The following is a 20,481-nucleotide window of genomic DNA, read 5'->3' as shown; positions in this document are numbered from 1 at the left end:
CAGCTGCCCCGGCTATGCCCCCCACCTCCCAGGTTCCTGTAAAAAAAAAATTAACTCTATCCCAGCTGAACCCAGGACATTATCCACCCCTTATTCTATACCATCTACATCATGCCCAGATCTTACATTTTCCAATCGACCACTACCACTTCCTTGTCTTATATATATAAGTATATGGACTTGCGTCCGTCCCCGTCGCCCCTCCGCACACACACACACACACGCAAATGGTATTCCTTTAGCGTATGGGCTATCCCTCTAATGTGTCCATTGATTTTATTTAGTCCATGACTTTGGGGCTCCATCTGTTGTAACAGTTCTTCAGGATAAGAGAGATGGTGTGAGATGTTGGGTTGTTGTATGCTGCCTCTGGAACTTGTGGCTAGTACATTTGGTGCAACTCACGCCCTTAGTCTGCAGGTCGAAGATGTTGATCTTGAGGAAATTGCTGGGTGTCAGTTCAAGTTCTGTCGCTGTTGTACTTGGCTCAGTTTCAAAGTCCATCCCGCAGTCATTTGGGTAATTCTTACAGTAATACCCTTGATATGGCATATAGACACTATAGATACAATGACATGCATTGGCAGGGTATTTAGCAGTTAGGTATCATACAGCCCAATTCACTGGCTATTCTCTCCCAAAATCAAATCTCCCCGAGGTACACATCGAACTTCCCCATCCTTCTGCATCACCCACCAGGTGTACCCAGGTCCCTGAGCAAAAACAACCCCTTGAATGGGTTTGCCTCTGTTTGAGGCAGGACTAACCCAGACTGTCTTTCCTAACATACTCCTCATGCGCACTACAGGGACTTTATCGCCTTCTACAGTATGTGGAAGTCTTGGTTGGGCAGGGCCAGCCCGATTGGCGGATCCTCTAGTATTAACTAACCAGGTGGCTTTTGTTAAATGTGTATCCCAATGTTTGAAAGTCCCACCCCCCATCGCTCTCAATGTAGTTTTCAGCAGTCCGTTGTATCGTTCGATTTTTCCGGAGGCCGGTGCGTGATAAGGGATGTGATATACCCACTCAATGCCGTGTTCTTTGGCCCAGGTGTCTACGAGGTTGTTTCGGAAGTGAGTCCCGTTGTCCGACTCGATTCTTTCTGGGGTGCCGTGTTGCCATAAAATTTTCTCTTCAAGGCCCAGGATACTGTTCTGGGCAGTGGCATGGGACACAGGGTATGTTTCCAGCCATCCAGTGGTTGCTTCCACCATTGTAAGCACATGGCACTTGCCTTGGCGGGTTTGTGGGAGTGTGATATAGTCAATCTGCCAGGCCTCCCACTGTTTATATTTCAGCCATCGCCCCCCATGCGACAGGGGTTTTTGCCGCTTGGCTTGCTTAATTGCGGCACATGTTTCACATTCGTGGATGACCTGTGCGATAGTGTCCATGGTCAAGTCCACCCCTCGATCTCGAGCCCATCTATATGTTGCATCTCTCCCCTGATGGCCTGAGGTATCGTGGGCCCACTGAGCCATAAATAGCTCACCCCTACGTTGCCAGTCCAGGTCCACCTGAGACACTTCAATCTTGGCGGCCTGATCTGCCTGCTGATTGTTTTGATGTTCTTCAGTGGCCCGACTCTTGGGTACATGAGCATCTACGTGACGTACTTTTACCACTAGCTTCTCTATCCGAACAGCGATATCTTGCCACAGTGCGGCAGCCCAAATGGGTTTACCTCTGCGCTGCCAGTTGCCCTTCTTCCATTGCTGTAGCCACCCCCATAGGGCATTTGCCACCATCCATGAGTCAGTATAGAGATAGAGCACTGGCCACTTCTCTCTTTCAGCAATGTCTAATGCTAGCTGGATGGCTTTCACCTCTGCAAACTGACTCGATTCACCTTCTCCTTCAGCAGTTTCTGCGACTAGTCGTGTAGGACTCCATACAGCAGCCTTCCACCTCCGACGTTTTCCCACGATGCGACAGGACCCATCAGTGAACAGGGCATATTGCCTCTCATTTTCTGGCAGTTTATTATACAGCGGGGCCTCTTCAGCCCGTGTCACCTCCTCCTCTGGCAACATTCCAAAGTCTTTGTCTTCTGGCCAGTCCGTGATCACTTCTAAAATTCCTGGGCGACTGGGGTTTCCTATGCGAGCCCGTTGTGTGATCAGTGCAATCCACTTACTCCATGTGGCATCAGTCGCGTGATGTGTAGAGGAAACATTCCCTTTGAACATCCAGCCCAGCACTGGCAGTCGGGGTGCTAAGAAGAGCTGTGTTTCAGTACCAACCACTTCTGAAGCAGCTCGAACTCCTTCATATGCTGCCAATATCTCTTTTTCAGTTGGAGTATAGCGAGCCTCGGATCCTCGATATCCCCGACTCCAAAACCCCAGGGGTCGGCCTCGGGTCTCTCCAGGTGCTTTCTGCCAAAGGCTCCAGGTAGGGCCATTCTCCCCAGCTGCAGTGTAGAGCACATTTTTAACATCTGGTCCTGTCCGGACTGGCCCAAGAGCTACTGCATGAACAATCTCCCGCTTAATTTGTTCAAAGGCTTGTCGTTGCTCAGGTCCCCATTTAAAATCGTTCTTCTTCCGGGTAACTTGGTAGAGAGGACTTACAATTTGACTGTAATTTGGAATATGCATTCTCCAAAAGCCCACAACACCTAAGAAAGCCTGTGTTTCCTTTTTATTAGTCGGTGAGGACATAGCTGCTATTTTGTTGATCACATCCGCAGGGATCTGACGACGCCCGTCTTGCCATTTTACTCCTAAGAACTGGATCTCCTGCGCAGGTCCCTTGACCTTACTTTCTTTTATGGCAAAACCAGCCTTCAAAAGGATTTGGATTATTTTCTTCCCTTTCTCAAAAACTTCTTCTGCCGTGCTGCCCCATATGATGATGTCATCAATATACTGCAGGTGTTCTGGAGCTTCACCTTTTTCTAGTGCAGTCTGGATCAGTCCATGGCAAATAGTGGGGCTGTGTTTCCACCCCTGGGGCAGTCGATTCCAGGTGTACTGGACACCCCTCCAAGTGAAAGCAAACTGTGGCCTGCACTCCGCTGCCAAAGGAATGGAGAAAAATGCATTAGCAATGTCAATTGTGGCATACCACTTAGCTGTCTTTGATTCCAGTTCATATTGAAGCTCTAACATATCTGGCACAGCAGCGCTCAGCGGTGGCGTGACTTCATCTGGATCTGTGGGTGACTGCGCATTTTCTGGATCATTATAAATCACCTCCAGCACGGCTAATTCCCTCAGGTACTGGATACCTCTCTCCATGGTGGTCCACTTGCCTTGGTGACATGTAACTTCATCCCTGAAGGGGTATCTTTCCTTTACACCTAACAGAAGTCGCCTCCAGAGGCTGAGGACTTGTGTTTTTCTCCCAATCGCCTTGTCGATACCCCCTTCTCTAGACAGAGATCCCAACTGCTTGGCTTCCTTACCCTCTAATTCCACACTACTAGCCCCATTATCCCAGCATCGGAGCAGCCAGGTAACAATGTGCTCACCTGGGTGGCGGCTAAAATCTTTTCGCATGTCACGCAACTCACTCAGGGATAGAGATCGGGTAATTATTTCAGGTTCTGCCTCTTCCTCCTGTTCTCGCGATGACCCTGGTTCATCTTCATCTCTCACTGAGCGAACTGATTTCTTTGTGTGTTTCTTTTTCTGTACAGGGGCGACTGATACTGGCACAGGTTGGTTCTCTGGTTTAGTGGCAGTATCTGTCACCGGGGTAGGGTTAGCCACGGTACCCGTTGTCGTGGTAGGGGCAGCCCCGGTGCTTGTCGTCGGGGTAGGGGCAGCCACGGTGTCTGTTGTCAGGGTTTGGATAGCCACGGTGCATGTTGTCTTGTTTTCCATCTTTTCCCCCTTTTCCCCCTGGGGGTGCTGCATAGTATCAAGCAGGGTTTGGTAGATACCGGCCAGGGCCCAGCACAGTGTAGTGAGTTGTGTGTCTCTGGGATAGCCACAGCATTTTCCTTTCAAAAATTCTATCACTTCATGAGGGTTCTGCAGTTGTTCGGGAGTGAACTTCCAAGTCACTGGAGGTGAGAAGTTCTCTAGATACCTGCCCACATCCTCCCACACGCCGTGCCACCCATAAATATCCAGCTTTGGGACAGATCTCTGGGTGGTACTCTTAAAGAGCCTTTTTGTAGCCCTAGACAAGACCTGAAACATAGTCAGGAGGCATAGCACTAACAGCACACAGGCTTGCGCATCCCAAGGATATTCAAAATTCTCGAAAACTGTTGTAATTAGTTGGAAAGAGAAAAGGGAGGGGAACGGATGGGGGGAAGTATCCCCCCCTAACTTCCCCATGGGTTGGGTGTAATTACCAATAAAATCCGACAGAAGGTGCCCAAAGTGTGGGAATGATATCACTGCCTCATACAGATACCAGCTTAACCTCATGACCAGTGATGTAATCATTTCACAAGTCGACATTGCCCAGTACAGCAAAATGATAATCCCAATCACTCTCCCAGAGATGAGATACGCAACTACAGGCAATACATAAAGCATATAAGAACTTACAAAACGCCACCATGTAAACAGCTGAATCAACATTGTGACTAACATCTATTTATCTAGTATAAGAAATGCGTACGACAAATTTGTTTCAACACGCTCTGGCCAGATCTGTCGTTATCTCAACCCTTCGTGCCCCTGTTCAGGCGCCAAAAAGGACTGTCGTGGTTTCAGCCCAGCCGGTAACAAAGGACCACGCGGCTGCTCGCTCACTCCTCCCGCCCCCCTCCGGTGGGATAGGGGGGAGACGGAGGAGAGGAGAAAAAAAACAAAACTGGAACCTCGAGGGTTGAGATAAAGGCAGTTTACTGGAACAACACAAAGAAATTGCAACAACAACAACGGTACTAATGAAAAAGTATACAAAAAGAGTGATGCACAGTGCAACTGCTCACCACCCGGGACCCGACGCTCTGCCACTTCCCCCACCGAAAAGAAGAGCACACCCCCCGGCCCGCTCCCCCTTTATATACTGAGCATGATGTCACATGGTATGGAATAGCTCCTTGGCCAGTTCAGGTCAGCTGCCCCGGCTATGCCCCCCACCTCCCAGGTTCCTGTAAAAAAAAAATTAACTCTATCCCAGCTGAACCCAGGACACCCACTAACTACTCCAATGATAACTGTCCAAATCTGATGCCTAGATATTACAGGGGTGTGAACCCCAAGACAGATTTATATGTGCATCTAGCAGGGATATGTGCCTTCACTTGCTTTAGGCAGTTCTCAACAAGGCCTTAGAATGAAAATGCAGCACTCTTGCAATCTCTTTCAATCATAAATCAGTCTATCAGCAATGACCAACAATAACCCAACAGCAAAAGTATGTCATGTCTGTCAATGGGATTAATTCAGTGTGAAAATGAAGTAGCCATTTGTGATAGGGCAGCTTATTGCCAATACACAGTAGTGAGACTGTCCACTGCTATCCTGATAATAAAATGTAAATATGTAACTCCCTAAAGCATGTCCTGTCCCATCCCATTAACGTGACATTGATACGTTTTTTCTGATGCTAGCATGTAAGGGTGAAAGAGCAAGTTTTACCTTCGAATATTGTTTTATATTTTTGTTTTACTTACTTGCGATTGCATCTTGTAAGATTTTGTGTGGTCTCTTGAACATAAAAGGACAGTGCAGAAAGTCTGTGTTGGAGTCAGGATTGGTTTTCAGAAGAAATAAAAGCTTGAAACTTAGCTAATAGTGAAGAAATAAGATAACTCTACAATAAAGAGCTAATAAATGTTTACTCTGTTAAGTATTGCTATTATTTCTCCTACCATAAGTGATCTTGCAGTATTATTATGCCAAAAAATTAGGATGACTGTATTAAAACCAGTTTTTCTAGAGCTCATTCAGAATTTCCAGCAGCGGTCTTTTAGTTCGTTAAGTAATAAGAAGACACAAACTGTTACTTTGGTGTGTGATGTTCCATGTTTTCCCTTGCACAAAAAAAGCAAAATCTGAATAACATAAATGACTGATAGTATCTCAGTCTGAATTCTGGTGAAATGTGGCAGCAACAACAGGTGAGAAGAGCAAACGAGCTAGAGAAACATTGACATACAGTTGAAAAGGGAAAGAATCAGGAGAGGAACAGGTTAGAAGATGAAACAGGGAAAAAAGACATGATGAGAATGAAGAGATAGAGCAAGACACCAAAGACAAAAGTTTTCTGCAGTAGCTGTGCAGACTGATAAACTCTTCCACCGCTATTTTATTTCCTATTGGACATGGAGTTGAGAAAAACATTACTAAATCTCCGCCTCAGATTTGATGCCATCAAAATCTTTAGGTTTTGATCTCCTTGTTAAGGATATGATACTGCAAAACTCTCAGTTCCACCACTCAGCCCCACCTCCCTGCTTTGAAGAGTCCCAAACCCATGTATTTCAGCTCTGACTCTGTTCAATGTGTTAACTCCAGTTGCAGCCAACATTAATTAACAAAGGAATAGAGCCTGAACCAGTTATTAGTTGACTGACCTCCCTGCTAGCCATGTTTGAAACCACCCTTAACAGCTATAGAACAAGAATGAAACAAAAAAGAGCATAGCACTTATTATATGTAGGACTGAAGATGTGTCTTCATGATATTGTACATTAATTATTTATTTTGATTTCAAGGATAGCCATTCACATCCCTTGGCACTGTAATCGGTATTTAAAATAAAAATCCTAATAAGAAGAACCAGCCCGCAGCAGAACAAAACCATAATAATAAATTACATAATAGCAACAATAATAATAAAAATGATTATTAATAATAAAACGATAATAATAAATCACATCATCATCCAGTAATTTGAAGCAGCAATATATAGCCCACAAAATAAAAATAGTTCCCACACCTACAGTCTTATTTCTGTGTGTTAGATGTGCACGTGGAGGGGTGATAGGTGCTATATATATCCAACACAACAAAGCACTTACTTTCAAGCACAGAATAGAGTAAGATATCAGACTTTAACTCTGTGAGTCTTTCCCTACAGAAAAATTCTGGTTTTGGAGACTAGAATTCAGGCCTAGACTAACTAAGCACATGGAGCTGTACAGAGCTTCATCAGTACATTATTTCTAGTAAATGTTTGAGAGTGCTGAATATCTGTAATATTAATGCTTAAATATTTGTTAAGTAGCTTTTTGGTCTGAAAAAAATGAAATATATAGAAAATATGGTAGCAATGGTGGTGTGAATGTGTTATAAAAGGTAGATGGGGTTGACTGTCAGATGAGCTGTGTATGGTGACTCACGTGGTGGCTATTTCAGAACAAGGCAGTCATTTCACATGTATGCCACATCATCATTACTACTTATTATACTTTATGTGCTAATGGTCTTGATCTTGTTTAGAGGTTTCCATTGTTGTGGGCACTCGAGGATGTAGAGTAAGAGACACGCTCTGCAATTCAAATAGAGAAGGCAGATGGTAAGATGGGACACCAGGGCACAGAGAGGTGAACAGATCTCCCCAAGAGCAGGTAGCAACTCAGTGCTGCCTTCCACCATGGGTATTTCTTTATTTTCCCTCACAGTAAACCTCTGGGGGGTTTTTTTGTGTGAAAGTCATAATGAACTGTTTAAGTGGTGCAACACAAGAGGAAACAATGCACGACTTCTGCAGCTGGCTTAATGGATGCAGGAGCAGAGGTAGTTCACTAGACAGCTGCAAATACTGTCTACCGTGAGGGTATACCAGTGCCTTGAACACTGTATTTCATATATATGACATTAGTGTTACGATCTTTATACAAAACGTATATGCACATTGACATGTATTTTGTCAGCTGAAGAGTTTATCTATTTGTATAAACACATATACATTCATAAATACATAATGTATTGCCATATACATGGCAAGTGTGTACTGCTGTAGTTCCCCCAAACTTCTCCGAGTTGTAACACTCAGAGAGATGTTTTGGTGAGGTGGAATTAAAGGATAAACAGTTGGGTTTTGGTATGTTCCATTAACTGGGTGGGAAATGAGTGGCTTGCGAGAAAGATGATGATGGCACCATGTTTGGAGGTGTTAGTGCTATCTGTGAGAGAATATTTGATTTTCCTAGGTTGTAGCCAGGTAAAATCCTTACTGTATAAGAAATACTCTGGACACATTTTTTGTTTCCTTTTTTTGTGCATGCGAGTGGTATATTCACTGTCTTATACATAATCAGAGAAGGCTCTGTGTTCCTGTACTACAGCATTGGTACTCTGATCACTTTAAAAAAAAATCCCTGAACTTTCAGAAAAGCACTGTCAGTATAGATGTGGATCTAGGTGGTCCAGAAGTTTGGCTAAGTAATTTCAACTACTGGTTACAGGTTTTGATCTGCTTTATACTAGCAATTTTACAAAATTGGTGCTGATTTGAACCAGCATTTTGTGGTATATCTCACTGGTGTTTTCCTATTGGTACTACTAGAGTTCTGCAAAAGTCTTCCTTTATCAAAAAGGTCTTAATTTAGGAGAAAAATCTTATGATTTTCAAAATAACTTTCCTGCATGTCAGTATTGCACAGAGCAATGTGAACAACAGGCCTAGTTTTGCTCTGTTATGCCTATGTGAAATGCAGTCACTTCCCAGTGTAATGACATAATTGAGAATACAGTGCAGTTCAAAAACTTGTGAGCATATGTGAAATATTCCTCCTAATCTGTTAAATCTGAAACATAAGGAAAGACACAGTGAAAGTTGTCTTTGTGTCAGCTCATGATAATTTGGGAGGTGCTATCCAGCTAACCCTGGTTTCTAAGTTAACCTGAAAATGGACAAAGTTAGGTACCACCATATTTTCTGAGCCCAGATACTAACAAAGGGCAACATTATCCTCTCTTTTCAGGAACTGGTGCTGAAAACCAGCATCATTCCAACTGACAGAACAATTAGTGTTGTCAGCAGAGACAATAGTCAGTGAACCAACTGAAGGCCAATGTGTTTGTCGTGGTTTAACTCCAGCCAGCAACTAAGCACCATGCAGCTGCTCGCTCACTCCCCCACACCAAGTGGAATGGGGGAGAGAATCAGAAAAAAAAAGTAAAACTCATGGGTTGAGATAAGAACAGTTTAATAGAACAGAAAGGAAGAAACTAATAATGATAATAAAAACAATATAAAAATGACAATAATAATAATAAAAGGATTTAAAAAGATTGGAATATACAAGTGATGCATAATGCAATTGCTCACCACCCACCGACTGATGCCCAGTTAGTTCCTGAACGGCGATTCCCCCCAGGCCAACTCCCCCCAGTTTATATACTAGGCATTATGTCATATGATATGGAATACCCCGTTGGCCACTTTGGGTCAGCCGTCCTGGCTGTGTCCCCTCCCAACTTCTTGTGCCCCTCCAGCCTTCTTGCTGGCTGGGCATGAGAAGCTGAAAAATCCTTGACTGTAGTCTCAACACTACTGAGCAACAACTGAAAACATCAGTGTGTTATCAACATTCTTCTCATGCTGAACTCAAAACATAGCACTGTACCAGCTACTAGGAAGGCAATTAACTCTATCCCAGCTGAACTGTCCTGGTTTCAGCTGGGATAGAGTTAATTGTCTTCCTAGTAGCTGGTACGGTGCTATGTTTTGAGTTCAGCATGTGAAGAATGTTGATAACACACTGATGTTTTCAGTTGTTGCTCAGTAGTGTTTAGACTACAGTCAAGGATTTTTCAGCTTCTCATGCCCAGCCAGGGCACCTGACCCAAACTGGCCAACAGTGTATTCCATACCATGTGACGTCCCATCTAGTTTAGGAACTGGGAAGGGGGGGCGGGGAATCACTGCTGGGGGACTGGCTGGGTGTCGGTCGGTGGGTGGTGAGCAATTGCCCTGCGCATCATTTGTACATTTCAATCCTTTTATTACTACTGTTGTCATTTTATTGGTGTTATCATTATCATTATTGGTTTCTTCTTTTCTGTTCTATTGAACCGTTCTTATCTCAACCCAGGAGTTTTATTTCTTTTCCTGATTTTCTCCCCCATCCCACTGGATGGGGGGGAGTGAGTGAGCAGCTGCGTGGTGCTTGGTTACTGGCTGGGGTTAAACCACGACACCCACTCAGAGACATAGTCTTCTCAGGTGGAGATTGAAAACATTCCTACTAAAGCTGATGGAGGTTTTACTTCAGTGAGTCATCGGTGATCTATTCTGAGCAGGAAATTAATCCAAACATTTAAGAGAAAGCAATACAAGCTGCACCGAGAGCACAGGGAAACACAGCTATACCACTGTCTCCACAGAGAGACATTTCTCTGTTTTTGAGACCATTCACTTTTTCTGGCTGTTAATTTTCCAAGCTGAACACATGTAAATGATAAAATAGTGTGGTGGCTATAAGGTTAGAAAAGCTGCATAAGGCACCATGCTGTAATAGTCTGTCAGAGAAGACTCACAAATAGCCTCACACAACCTTTTAATTGAGTTATAAAATGAACTCAGAGTTATTACACTATCTAAACATACTCTCTTCTTCTTCAGTTTCCAAATGCTGCTTTGGATAAATGCCATACTACAAGTAACAGCACTGAACCCCTTTTCCATTTATGAAATGTACTTTTTCTATTGAAAACTAACTGTGGTGGGTTGACCCTGGCTGGGCGCCAGGTGCCCACCAAAGCCGCTCTATCACTCCCCCTCCTCAGCTGGACAGGGGGGAGAAAATATAACAAAAGGCTCGTGGGTCAAGATAAGGACTGTTTAATAAAGTGATAGCAAAGGTTGCGCGCGAAAGCAAAGAAAAACAAATGATGTTATTCTCTACTTCCCATCAGCAGGCGATGTCTAGCCACTTCCTGGGAAGCAGGGCTTCAGTACGCGTAGTGGTTGCTTCGGAAGACAAAAATGCCCCCCATTCCATATCCCTTTACTTAGCTTTTATATCTGAGCTGATGTCATATGGTATGGAATATCTGTTTGGTTAGTTTAGGTCAGCTGTCCTGGCTATGTCCCCTCCCAAGATCTTGCCCTGCCCCAGCCTGCTGTTGAGGGGGGGCAAAAATGTTGGAGAGACAGCCTTGATGCTGTGGGAGCACTGCTCAGCAGTAGCTAAAACACTGGTGTGTTATCAACACCTTTATGGCTACTGATGCAGAGCACAGCACTACGAGGGCTGCTATGGGGAGAATTAACTCCATCTCAGCCAGACCCAATACAGATGTGTAAGAAGATAAGTGACTGTGGTGACCGGAGAACTTCTGCCTATGACCACTAACTTCAGAAGAACCAAGACGAGACAATAAGAATCAGTTGAGACAGGAAAATGTATTGGAGTTTTGAAACCACTGGAGAATAGAGAACTGAGAGTTCGTGGAAAAACACCAAGAACACCAAGAATTTCTTTTGACAAGACATCAATTGCATAATGTTTTGTAAAATCGTATATATAGAAGGCATTTTTGAGTTATCCTTCACCATTCACTGCGGTGGTGGCCCAACTCTGAGTTGTTAATAAAGCAAACCTAGAGAAACACATGACTAAAATTCTTTAACAGAATTGGCACCCCAGATGGGACTCTAGGACACAAGAGATAAAGAGAGCAACTGGATATTTCTCTGGACAAACCCGTTACCAACACTCAATTGCCGGCAGAAATAATCAGGTGAGTTCACCTAAGAGACTTGGGCACGGGTAATTCCAGATAAAATTATCCTAGGAAACTCTTGTGTTTAAACTTGCAAAAAATATTAAGAAAGATGGGGTCAGCACCCAGCATTGAAAGGGGGGCGCCCCTTACTGAGGTTTTAGAAAATTGGAAAAAGATACCCTTGGCACAGACATTGCAAAAAAGGAAATTGATAATATTGTGCCAAGAGAAATGGCCATTCCTGATGAGAAATAGAGGAGGAGGGCCAATGGATGAGCGGCCTCCTAAGGGAACATTTAAACCCCATAAGCAGAAGTTTATGAGAATGATTTTGGAAAATTCTGGAAGTCAAGATATTGATTACTGGTATATTTGGTATAATTGGGCACAACAAAAGGGGAAAACTCCCTTGTTGAAAATGAGAAGTTTACTTCCCCCAGCCCCTGAGGCTGAGGAAACTGAGCTTTTCTCTAAGGGTGTTGGCATGTACCCAATGCATTTAGACTACATCCCAAACCCAAGAGCAGGTCCAGGTGCATCTGCTGAAGTAACTGCAGTAATGAGGCATGAACCTTGGAAGTAAGGTGATTTAGTAGCTTGGCAGTTGAAGATGCCTCAGCTGCGTGATGATGCTGAAAAATGTGATCAATTGTTATCAGGAATTGTCACTGATTATACCCCTAAGTGGAATGATATGAGGACTCTGCTGCAAGAATTACTTCAGGCAGAGCTGCCCATTTCCCAATATGCTAACTCTTTAGAGTGTTTCTATTCTGGAAATTTAGGACATATGCAAAGAGAGTGTCCACTGAGACCTGTTGCAACTCAAGGAGGACTTCCACCTGCCCGACCCCCATGACCTCATTTGCAGTAAAGAATGGTACTCCTCTTCTCTGGAAACTAAAAGAGCAATGGAACCTGTCGGAATCAAGGTAGATGAGTGCGGTCAGATTTCTGCAAAGGTAAACGGTATTCCTGTTTTACTTTCCTAGTAGATATGGGAGCGACATTGTCTCCGTCTACTCCTCTACCAGTAGTCTTGAATGGAAAATTAGTCTGGGGAAGATTTTTAATTTCTCCAGACTCTCCCGTTTCCCTGCTGGGATGAGACCCTTTGAAGGAATTTGGTACGTTTATCTCTTTGGTGCCTACAGGGATCTGATTAATTGTAATGGGTTCTGAAGTAATCCAACTTAAAGAACAAAAACTAAGTGATTTGAAAGTACCACTCGAATTAGCTGGTTGCTTCCACCATTGTAAGCACATAGCGCTTGCCTTGGCGAGTTTGTGGGAGTGTGATATAGTCAATCTGCCAGGCTTCCCCATATTTATATTTCAGCCATCGCCCTCCATACCACAGGGGCTTTAACTGCTTGCCTTGCTTAATTGCAGCACATGTTTCACATTCATGGATAACCTGCACAATAGTGTCCATGGTCAAGTCTACCCCTCGATCACAAGCCCATCTATATGTTGCATCTCTTCCCTGATGGCCTGAAGTATCATGGGCCCATCGAGCCATAAATAGCTCACCCTTATGTTGCCAGTCCAGGTCCACCTGAGCCACTTCAATCTTGGCAGCCTGATCCACCTGTTCGTTGTTTCGATGTTCTTCAGTGGCCCGACCCTTGGGTACATGAGCATCTACATGACGTACTTTTACAACCAGATTCTCTAGCCGGGACGCAATATCTAGCCACAGTGTGGCAGCCTAGATGGGTTTGCCTCTGCGCTGCCAGTTGCTCTGCTTCCATTGCTGTAACCACCCCCACAGGGCATTTGCCACCATCCATGAGTCAGTATAGAGATAGAGCACTGGCCACTTTTTCAGCAACATCTAATGCTAGCTGGATGGCTTTCACCTCTGCAAACTGACTCGATTCACCTTCTCCTTCAGCAGTTTCTGCGAGTTGTTGTGTAGGACTCCATACAGCAGCCTTCCACCTCCGATGTTTTCCCACAATGCAACAGGATCCATCAGTGAACAGGGCATATTGCCTCTCATTTTCTGGCAGTTTATTATACAGCGGGGCCTCTTCAGCCCGTGTCACCTCCTCTTCTGGCAACATTCCAAAATCTTTGCCTTCTGGCCAGTCTGTGATCACTTCCACAATTCCTGGGTGACTGGAGTTTCCTATGTGAGCTCGTTGAGTGATTAGTGTGGCCCACTTACTCCATGTGGCATCAGTTGCATGATGTGTAGAGGAAACCCTCCCTTTGAACATCCAGCCCAGCACTGGCAGTCGGGGTGCTAAGAGGAGCTGTGTTTCAGTACCAACCACTTCTGAGGCAGCTTGAACTCCTTCATATGCTGCCAATATCTCTTTTTCAGTTGGAGTATAGCGAGCCTCGGATCCTCGATATCCTCGACTCCAAAACCCCAGGGGTCAGCCTCAGGTCTCCCCAGGTGCTTTCTGCCAGAGGCTCCAGGTAGGGCCATTCTCCCCAGCTGCAGTGTAGAGCACATTTTTAACATCTTGTCCTGCCTGGACTGGCCCAAGGGCTACTGCATGAACAATCTCCCGTTTAATTTGTTCAAAGGCTTGTTGTTGCTCAGGGCCCCATTTAAAATCATTCTTCTTCCGGGTCACTTGATAGAGAGGGCTTACAATCAAACTGTAATTTGGAATATGCATTCTCCAAAACCCCACGACACCTAAGAAGGCCTGTGTGTCCTTTTTATTAGTCAGTGGAGACATAGCCGCTATTTTATTAATCACATCCATTGGGATCTGATGACGTCCATCTTGCCATTTTATTCCTAAAAACTGGATCTCCTGGGCAGGTCCCTTGACCTTACTTTCTTTTATGGCAAAACCGGCTTTCAGAAGGATTTGGATTATTTTCTTCCCTTTCTCAAAGACTTCTTCTGCCGTGTTGCCCCATACGATGATGTCATCAATGTACTGCAGGTGTTCCGGAGCGTCACCTTTTTCCAGTGCAGTCTGGATTAGTCCATGTCAAATGGTGGGGCTGTGTTTCCACCCCTGGGGCAATCGATTCCAAGTGTACTGGACACCCCTCCAAGTAAAGGCAAATTGTGGACGACACTCTGCTGCCAGAGGGATTGAGAAAAACGCATTAGCAATGTCAATTGTGGCATACCACTTGCCTGCCTTTGACTCTAGTTCGTATTGAAGTTCTAGCATAGCTGGAACGGCAGCACTCAGCGGTGGTGTAACTTCATTCAGGCCGCGATAGTCAACTGTTAGTCTCCACTCCCCATTAGACTTCCACACTGGCCATATGGGACTATTAAAGGGTGAGCGAGTTTTGCTGATCACTCCTTGGCTTTCCAGTTGGCAAATCAACTTGTGGATGGGAATCAGAGAGTCTCGATTGGTGCGATATTGCCACCGGTGCACCGTCATGGTAGCAATTGGCACTTGCTGTTCTTCAACCCTCAGCAACCCCACAACTGAAGGGTCTTGAGAGAGACCAGGCAGGGTAGACAGCTGTTCAGTGCCCTCCGTCTCCAAGGCAGCTATACCAAAAGCCCATCGATACCCCTTCGGGTCCTTAAAATACCCCCTCCTGAGATAGTCTATGCCAAGGATACACGGAGCCTCTGGACCAATCACAATGGGGTGTTTCTGCCATGCATTCCCATTTAGGCTTACTTCAGCCTCCAATACAGTTAACTCTTGGGATCCCCCTGTCACACCAGAAATACAAATGGGTTCTGTCCCTTTATAACTTGATGGCATTAGAGTGCACTGTGCGCCGGTGTCTACTAGAGCCTTATACTCCTGTGGGTCTAATGTGCCAGGCCATCGAATCCACACAGTCCAATAGACCCGGTTATCCCTTTCCTCCACCTGGCTGGAGGCAGGGCCCCTCTAATTCTGGTCAGAGTATTCAGTATTCACTTCTCATAAAATTGGCTCAGAATTCTCTTCAAGAGGATCGGAAATGAAATCAGCCCTTCTACTCTGTTCGGAAACTGGAGCGGCATTTTTCCTGGTAGAATCCCCTTTTGTGGTGGTTTTTCCTCGCAGTTCACGTACCCGTGCATTTAGGACCGAGGTAGGTTTTCCGTCCCATTTCCTCATGTCCTCTCCATGATCACATAGGGAAAACCACAGGGCACCTCGCGGTGTGTACCTTCTATATTCTCTCTCTTGGGCAGAAGAACGCTCACTCCTAATAGCTGAGACATTGGTCCTTTCAAGTGTGGAGTAGGACATATCCTCTTTGAATTGCTGGAAATCCTCGGACAGCTTCTCCACAGCCGAAATGCAGGCTTGTAGGGAGGAGGAGAGATTTTCTTCGTATTGACAGAGTTGGCGAGCCACCTCATCCACTGTCGGTGCCTCTTCGTCTTTCCAGGTCGTTATCGCCAGTGAGTTGGCATAGGACGATGGTGCACTCTGTACAAACTTCTGCCACATGGGTCGTGTGCATTGGACTTCATCTGGATCTTTGGGTAATTGTGGGTTGTCTGGGTCATGATGAATCGTCTCTAGCACAGCTAATTCCCTCAGATATTGAATACCTCTTTCCATGGTGGTCCACTTGCTTGATTGACATATAACATCTTCCTTAAAGGGGTACCTTTCCTTCACCCTTGACAGGAGTCGCCTCCAGAGGCTGAGGGCTTGTGTCCCTTTTCCAATTGCCTTGTCAATGCCACCTTCCCTGGCAAGCGATCCCAGCTGCTTGGCTTCCCTACCTTCTAATTCCAGGCTACTAGACGCATTGTCCCAGCATCGGAGGAGCCAGGTGATAATATGCTCACCTATACGGCGGCGAAAATCTTTTCACATATCCCGCAGCTCACTCAACAGTATCCGATCCTCCCCCGTTAGAGAAACTGTCCACAAATACTCAGTTTCGGTTTCACCCGGCTTGCGCGAAAACTTAGCTTGTAACTCACCATGTTTGGGTCCCGACCAAAGGGCCGTGCAAATAGTGTTTCGGGGGCTCCCACTGTGCGGACCTGTGTGCCTTTCTGTTTTAATAAGGGGTTGCACATCCCTTTCCTCCAATTCCACCTTCAGATAATCTATTTCCTCTTGCCTTTTAGCAGAATCACTCTTTCAGTTTTGTGCTTGAATCAAGCAGGCACCCAGGAGGGCGCACACACTGCCTTTGCCGTCTCGACTACTTCCATGGAATAGTTCTACTCTCTCCATGACCGCTGCTGGGTCGGACCACTTCTCCTTCTCCCATTCCAGACCTGGGGGAGAAGGGCTGCAGCCGTGCCTCCGTAATAATTCCTCCATTAACACCATCCTGCTGACTACGCCAATTTAAAATGTTATGGATGCACACATAACCAAATCCAACAGGTGTTAAAACTCAGATTTATTCTTCAGTAAAACTTAGTTAGAAGTCCGGTAACATTTTATAAAACCACAGGCTCAATGATGTAAAGAGAATTAATACTACACGGCTGACTTAAGAATCCGCAAGATTCAAAGTGATGGCTCCAAAATGTACGTATCACTCACCTAAAAGCTGAGGGCTCTCTCCCTCAAGGAGTTACCTCGGGTGGTGCCCCAACCCAAGGGGGAGTCCTGGACTGCAGACCCGCTGCTCCAAGGAGGACTGCCAATATGTCCTCTGGCGGGACCCTGTTTATACCCCTGTCGAATCTGACCTGTGGTCATTTAATCCCTATTGGCCAAGAAGGTCACCTCAGTGTACCTGGCGCATCTCAATTGGCCAGTTCAAATTTCAACCTGCGGCCTCTAGTGTTTAGGTTTTTTTCCTTCCCCTTCTCCTTCTCCCTGCCTGGAGAAGTTTCATGTCCTGCTGGCGGGATGGGGGTGGGGGGGAAGTGTAATGCCACACCCAAGTAGAACCTAATTTGGCTACTGCTGTAAAAGACAATAAAGAAGCTTCCCCTATGTCTGACAAAGCCAATGCCAGCAAACTCCAAGACGGACCTGCCACTGGCCAAGGCCAAGCCAATCAGCGACAGTAGCAGCGCCCATGGGATAACATATTTAAGAAGGGAAAAAAGTTGCTGCAGAACAGAAACTGAATCCTGAGAGAGGAGCAAGAACATGTAAGAGAAACAACCCTGCAGACACCAAGGTCAGTGAAGAAGGAGGGGGAGGAGGTGCTCCAGGTGCCACAGCAGAGATTCCCCTGCAGCCCATGGGGAAGACCATGGTGAGGCAGGCTGTCCCCCTGCAGTCCATGGAGGTCCACGGTGGAGCAGATATCCACCTGCAGCCCATGGAGGACCCCACGCCGGAGCAGGTGGGTTCCCAAAGGAGGCTGTGACCCCATGGGAAACCTGTGCTGGAGCAGGCTCCTGGCAGGACCTGCGGACCAGTGGAGAGAGGAGCCCATGTTGGAGCAGGTTTGCTGGCAGGACTTGTGACCCCTCAGGGGACCCACACTGGAGCAGTGTGCTCCTGAAGGACTGCACCCCGTGCAAGGGACCCATGCTGGAGCAGTTTGTGAAGAACTGCAGCCCGTGGGAAGGACCCACATTGGAGAAGTTCGTGGAGAACTGTCTCCCATGGGAGGGACCCCCATGCTGGAGCAGGGGAAGAGTGTGATGAGTCCTGCCCCTGAAGAGGAAGGAGCGGCAGAGACAACGTGTGATGAACTGACCACAGCCCTCATTCCCCATCCCCCTGCACCGCTGGGGGAATAGGTAGAGAATCCAGGAGTGAAGCTGTGCCTGGAAAGAAGGGAGGGGTGGGGGGAAGGTGTTTTAAGATTTGGTTTTATTTCTCATTACCCTACTCTGGATTGATTGGCAATAATTTAAGTTAACTTTCCCTAAGTCGAGTCTGTTTTGCCCATGATGGTAATTGGTTGAGTGATCTCTCCCTGTCCTTATCTCGACCCACAAGCCTTTTGTTATATTTTCTCTCCCCTGTCCAGCTGAGGAGGGGGAGTGATAGCGCTGCAATGCTTAGTTGCTGGCTGGGGTTAAACCATGACATCTGGTTATGTCACGTCTAGTATATAAACTGGGGGAGTGGGGGCAGGGGGGATTGCCACTCGGGGGACTAACTGGGTGTCAATCAGCAGGTGGTGAGCAATTGCATTGTGCATCACTTGTATATTCTAATCCTTTTATTATTACTATTGTGATTTTATTAGTGTTATCATTATTAGTTTCTTCTTTTCTGTTCTATTAAACAGTTCTTATCTCAACCCACAAGTTTTACTTCTTTTCCCGATTTTTCTCCTCCATCCCACTGGGTGGGGGAGGGAAGTGAGTGAGCGGCTGCATGGTGTTTAGTTGCTGACCAGGGTTAAACCACGACACAAGTAGATTTTAAATGGACAAATTCAGCAAAAGTCTGATGTACTCTTAAAATGCTTTTTGCTTATCCTTCATGTCCCCTATGACTTTGCCATAAAAATTTACATCTGTAGAAGTCTGCTGCACTTGCATGTTGACAACATGAAATGAAGAGTATATAGAGGCATTTTGGAGATGTATCAAGTCAAGGATTTTTCAGCTTCTGATGCCCAGCCAGCAAGAAGGCTGGAAGGGCACAAGAAGTTGGGAGGGGACACAGCCAGGACAGCTGACCCAAAGTGGCTAACGGGGTATTCCATACCATGTGATGTCATGCCCAGTATATAAACTGGGGGGGAGTTGGGCAGGGAGGGATTGCTGCTCGGGAACTAACTGGGCATCGGTCAGCGGGTGGTGAGCAATTGCATTGTGCATCACTTGTTTTGTATATTCCAATCCTTTTATTATTAGTATTGACATTTTATTATTATCATTATTAGTTTCTTGTTTTCTGTTCTATTAAACTGTTCTTACCTCAACCCACAAGTTTTACCTTTTTCCTTCTATTGCAAATACTCTGATAAAGAAATTGAAATTTGATTATATAAAAGCTAGGTTTGATTAAGAAGTAGAAAATTGTGAAGCATAATGTATAGGAGTGTTAAGTTTGAAATGTAGTCATAGAAACTTTAGGAACTGTGTTATGTGTGCCCATAGGAACCTTAGTATTATTAAAGTTTGAAATAAGCTAACCATAGAAACTTCACCAGGAACTTACTGGTTTTCTTATGTTTTGTTTCAAGAAACTAAGGAAACCATCATGGACACCAGTTTGCTGCTTGGAAACCCTCTTACCCTTCCCATCTCGATTTGAGTATCGAAGATTCCAATCAGTAGAGCTAAGTGAAATTGACCAATGATTGTTTTTTAAATAAGAATATTGATAAGGTGATATAATCAAAAGACCAATCATTATAAAGGTTAAATTTAAGAGTGAGCATAGTATGCATTTTTATGTAAAGAGCTTATGTAACAATGACTTGACAGAAAAAGTTTATAAAAACTGATGAATTTAATGTTAAGTTGGACACGCCTTTGGAGGCACGATCCCCCATGTCCCCAGCGCCGCAATAAACGAAGTGCCTGCTTCTTAACGTCACATCGGTGTTAAGGAGTTTTATTCTGCATTTCGGTAACACTTCCGATTCTCTCCCCCATCCCACTGGGTGGGGAGTGAGTGGCTGTGTGGTGCTTAGTTGCTGGCTGGGGTTAAACCATGACACTTCCATGTCAAAACACTGACGACTCTCCACTTCCTCCTCCTCTCACTCCCTATATCTCATATAATTCTCCATTCACATTGGCCTCTGTACCCATTGCATTTTCTGTTATCATATCACAGGTTTCTCTTGGACTGCACTCTTAACTTGACACTCAGCAGAAGCATCCTTCCATAAGTACAGCTGGTTAAACTAAATTGGAGTTTGCCAGCTTCTTCCCCACACACCTTCCCCCCCCCCCATGTTTTTAATCACTTATATGAAGAGCTAGGGGGAAACGACTGATAGGATGTACTTTCAAGCAACATTAAGACTACAAGCACTAAAAAGTTTTGAGATGCCAAATATATCCAATTTGCCCTCTTGCGTATGCAGTCTCTAATTAGTGCCTGAC

Source organism: Haliaeetus albicilla, chromosome W, assembly GCF_947461875.1.
Source record: "Haliaeetus albicilla chromosome W, bHalAlb1.1, whole genome shotgun sequence".
Taxonomy (NCBI): Eukaryota; Metazoa; Chordata; class Aves; order Accipitriformes; family Accipitridae; genus Haliaeetus; species Haliaeetus albicilla.
Note: the sequence above shows the minus strand (reverse complement) of the source record.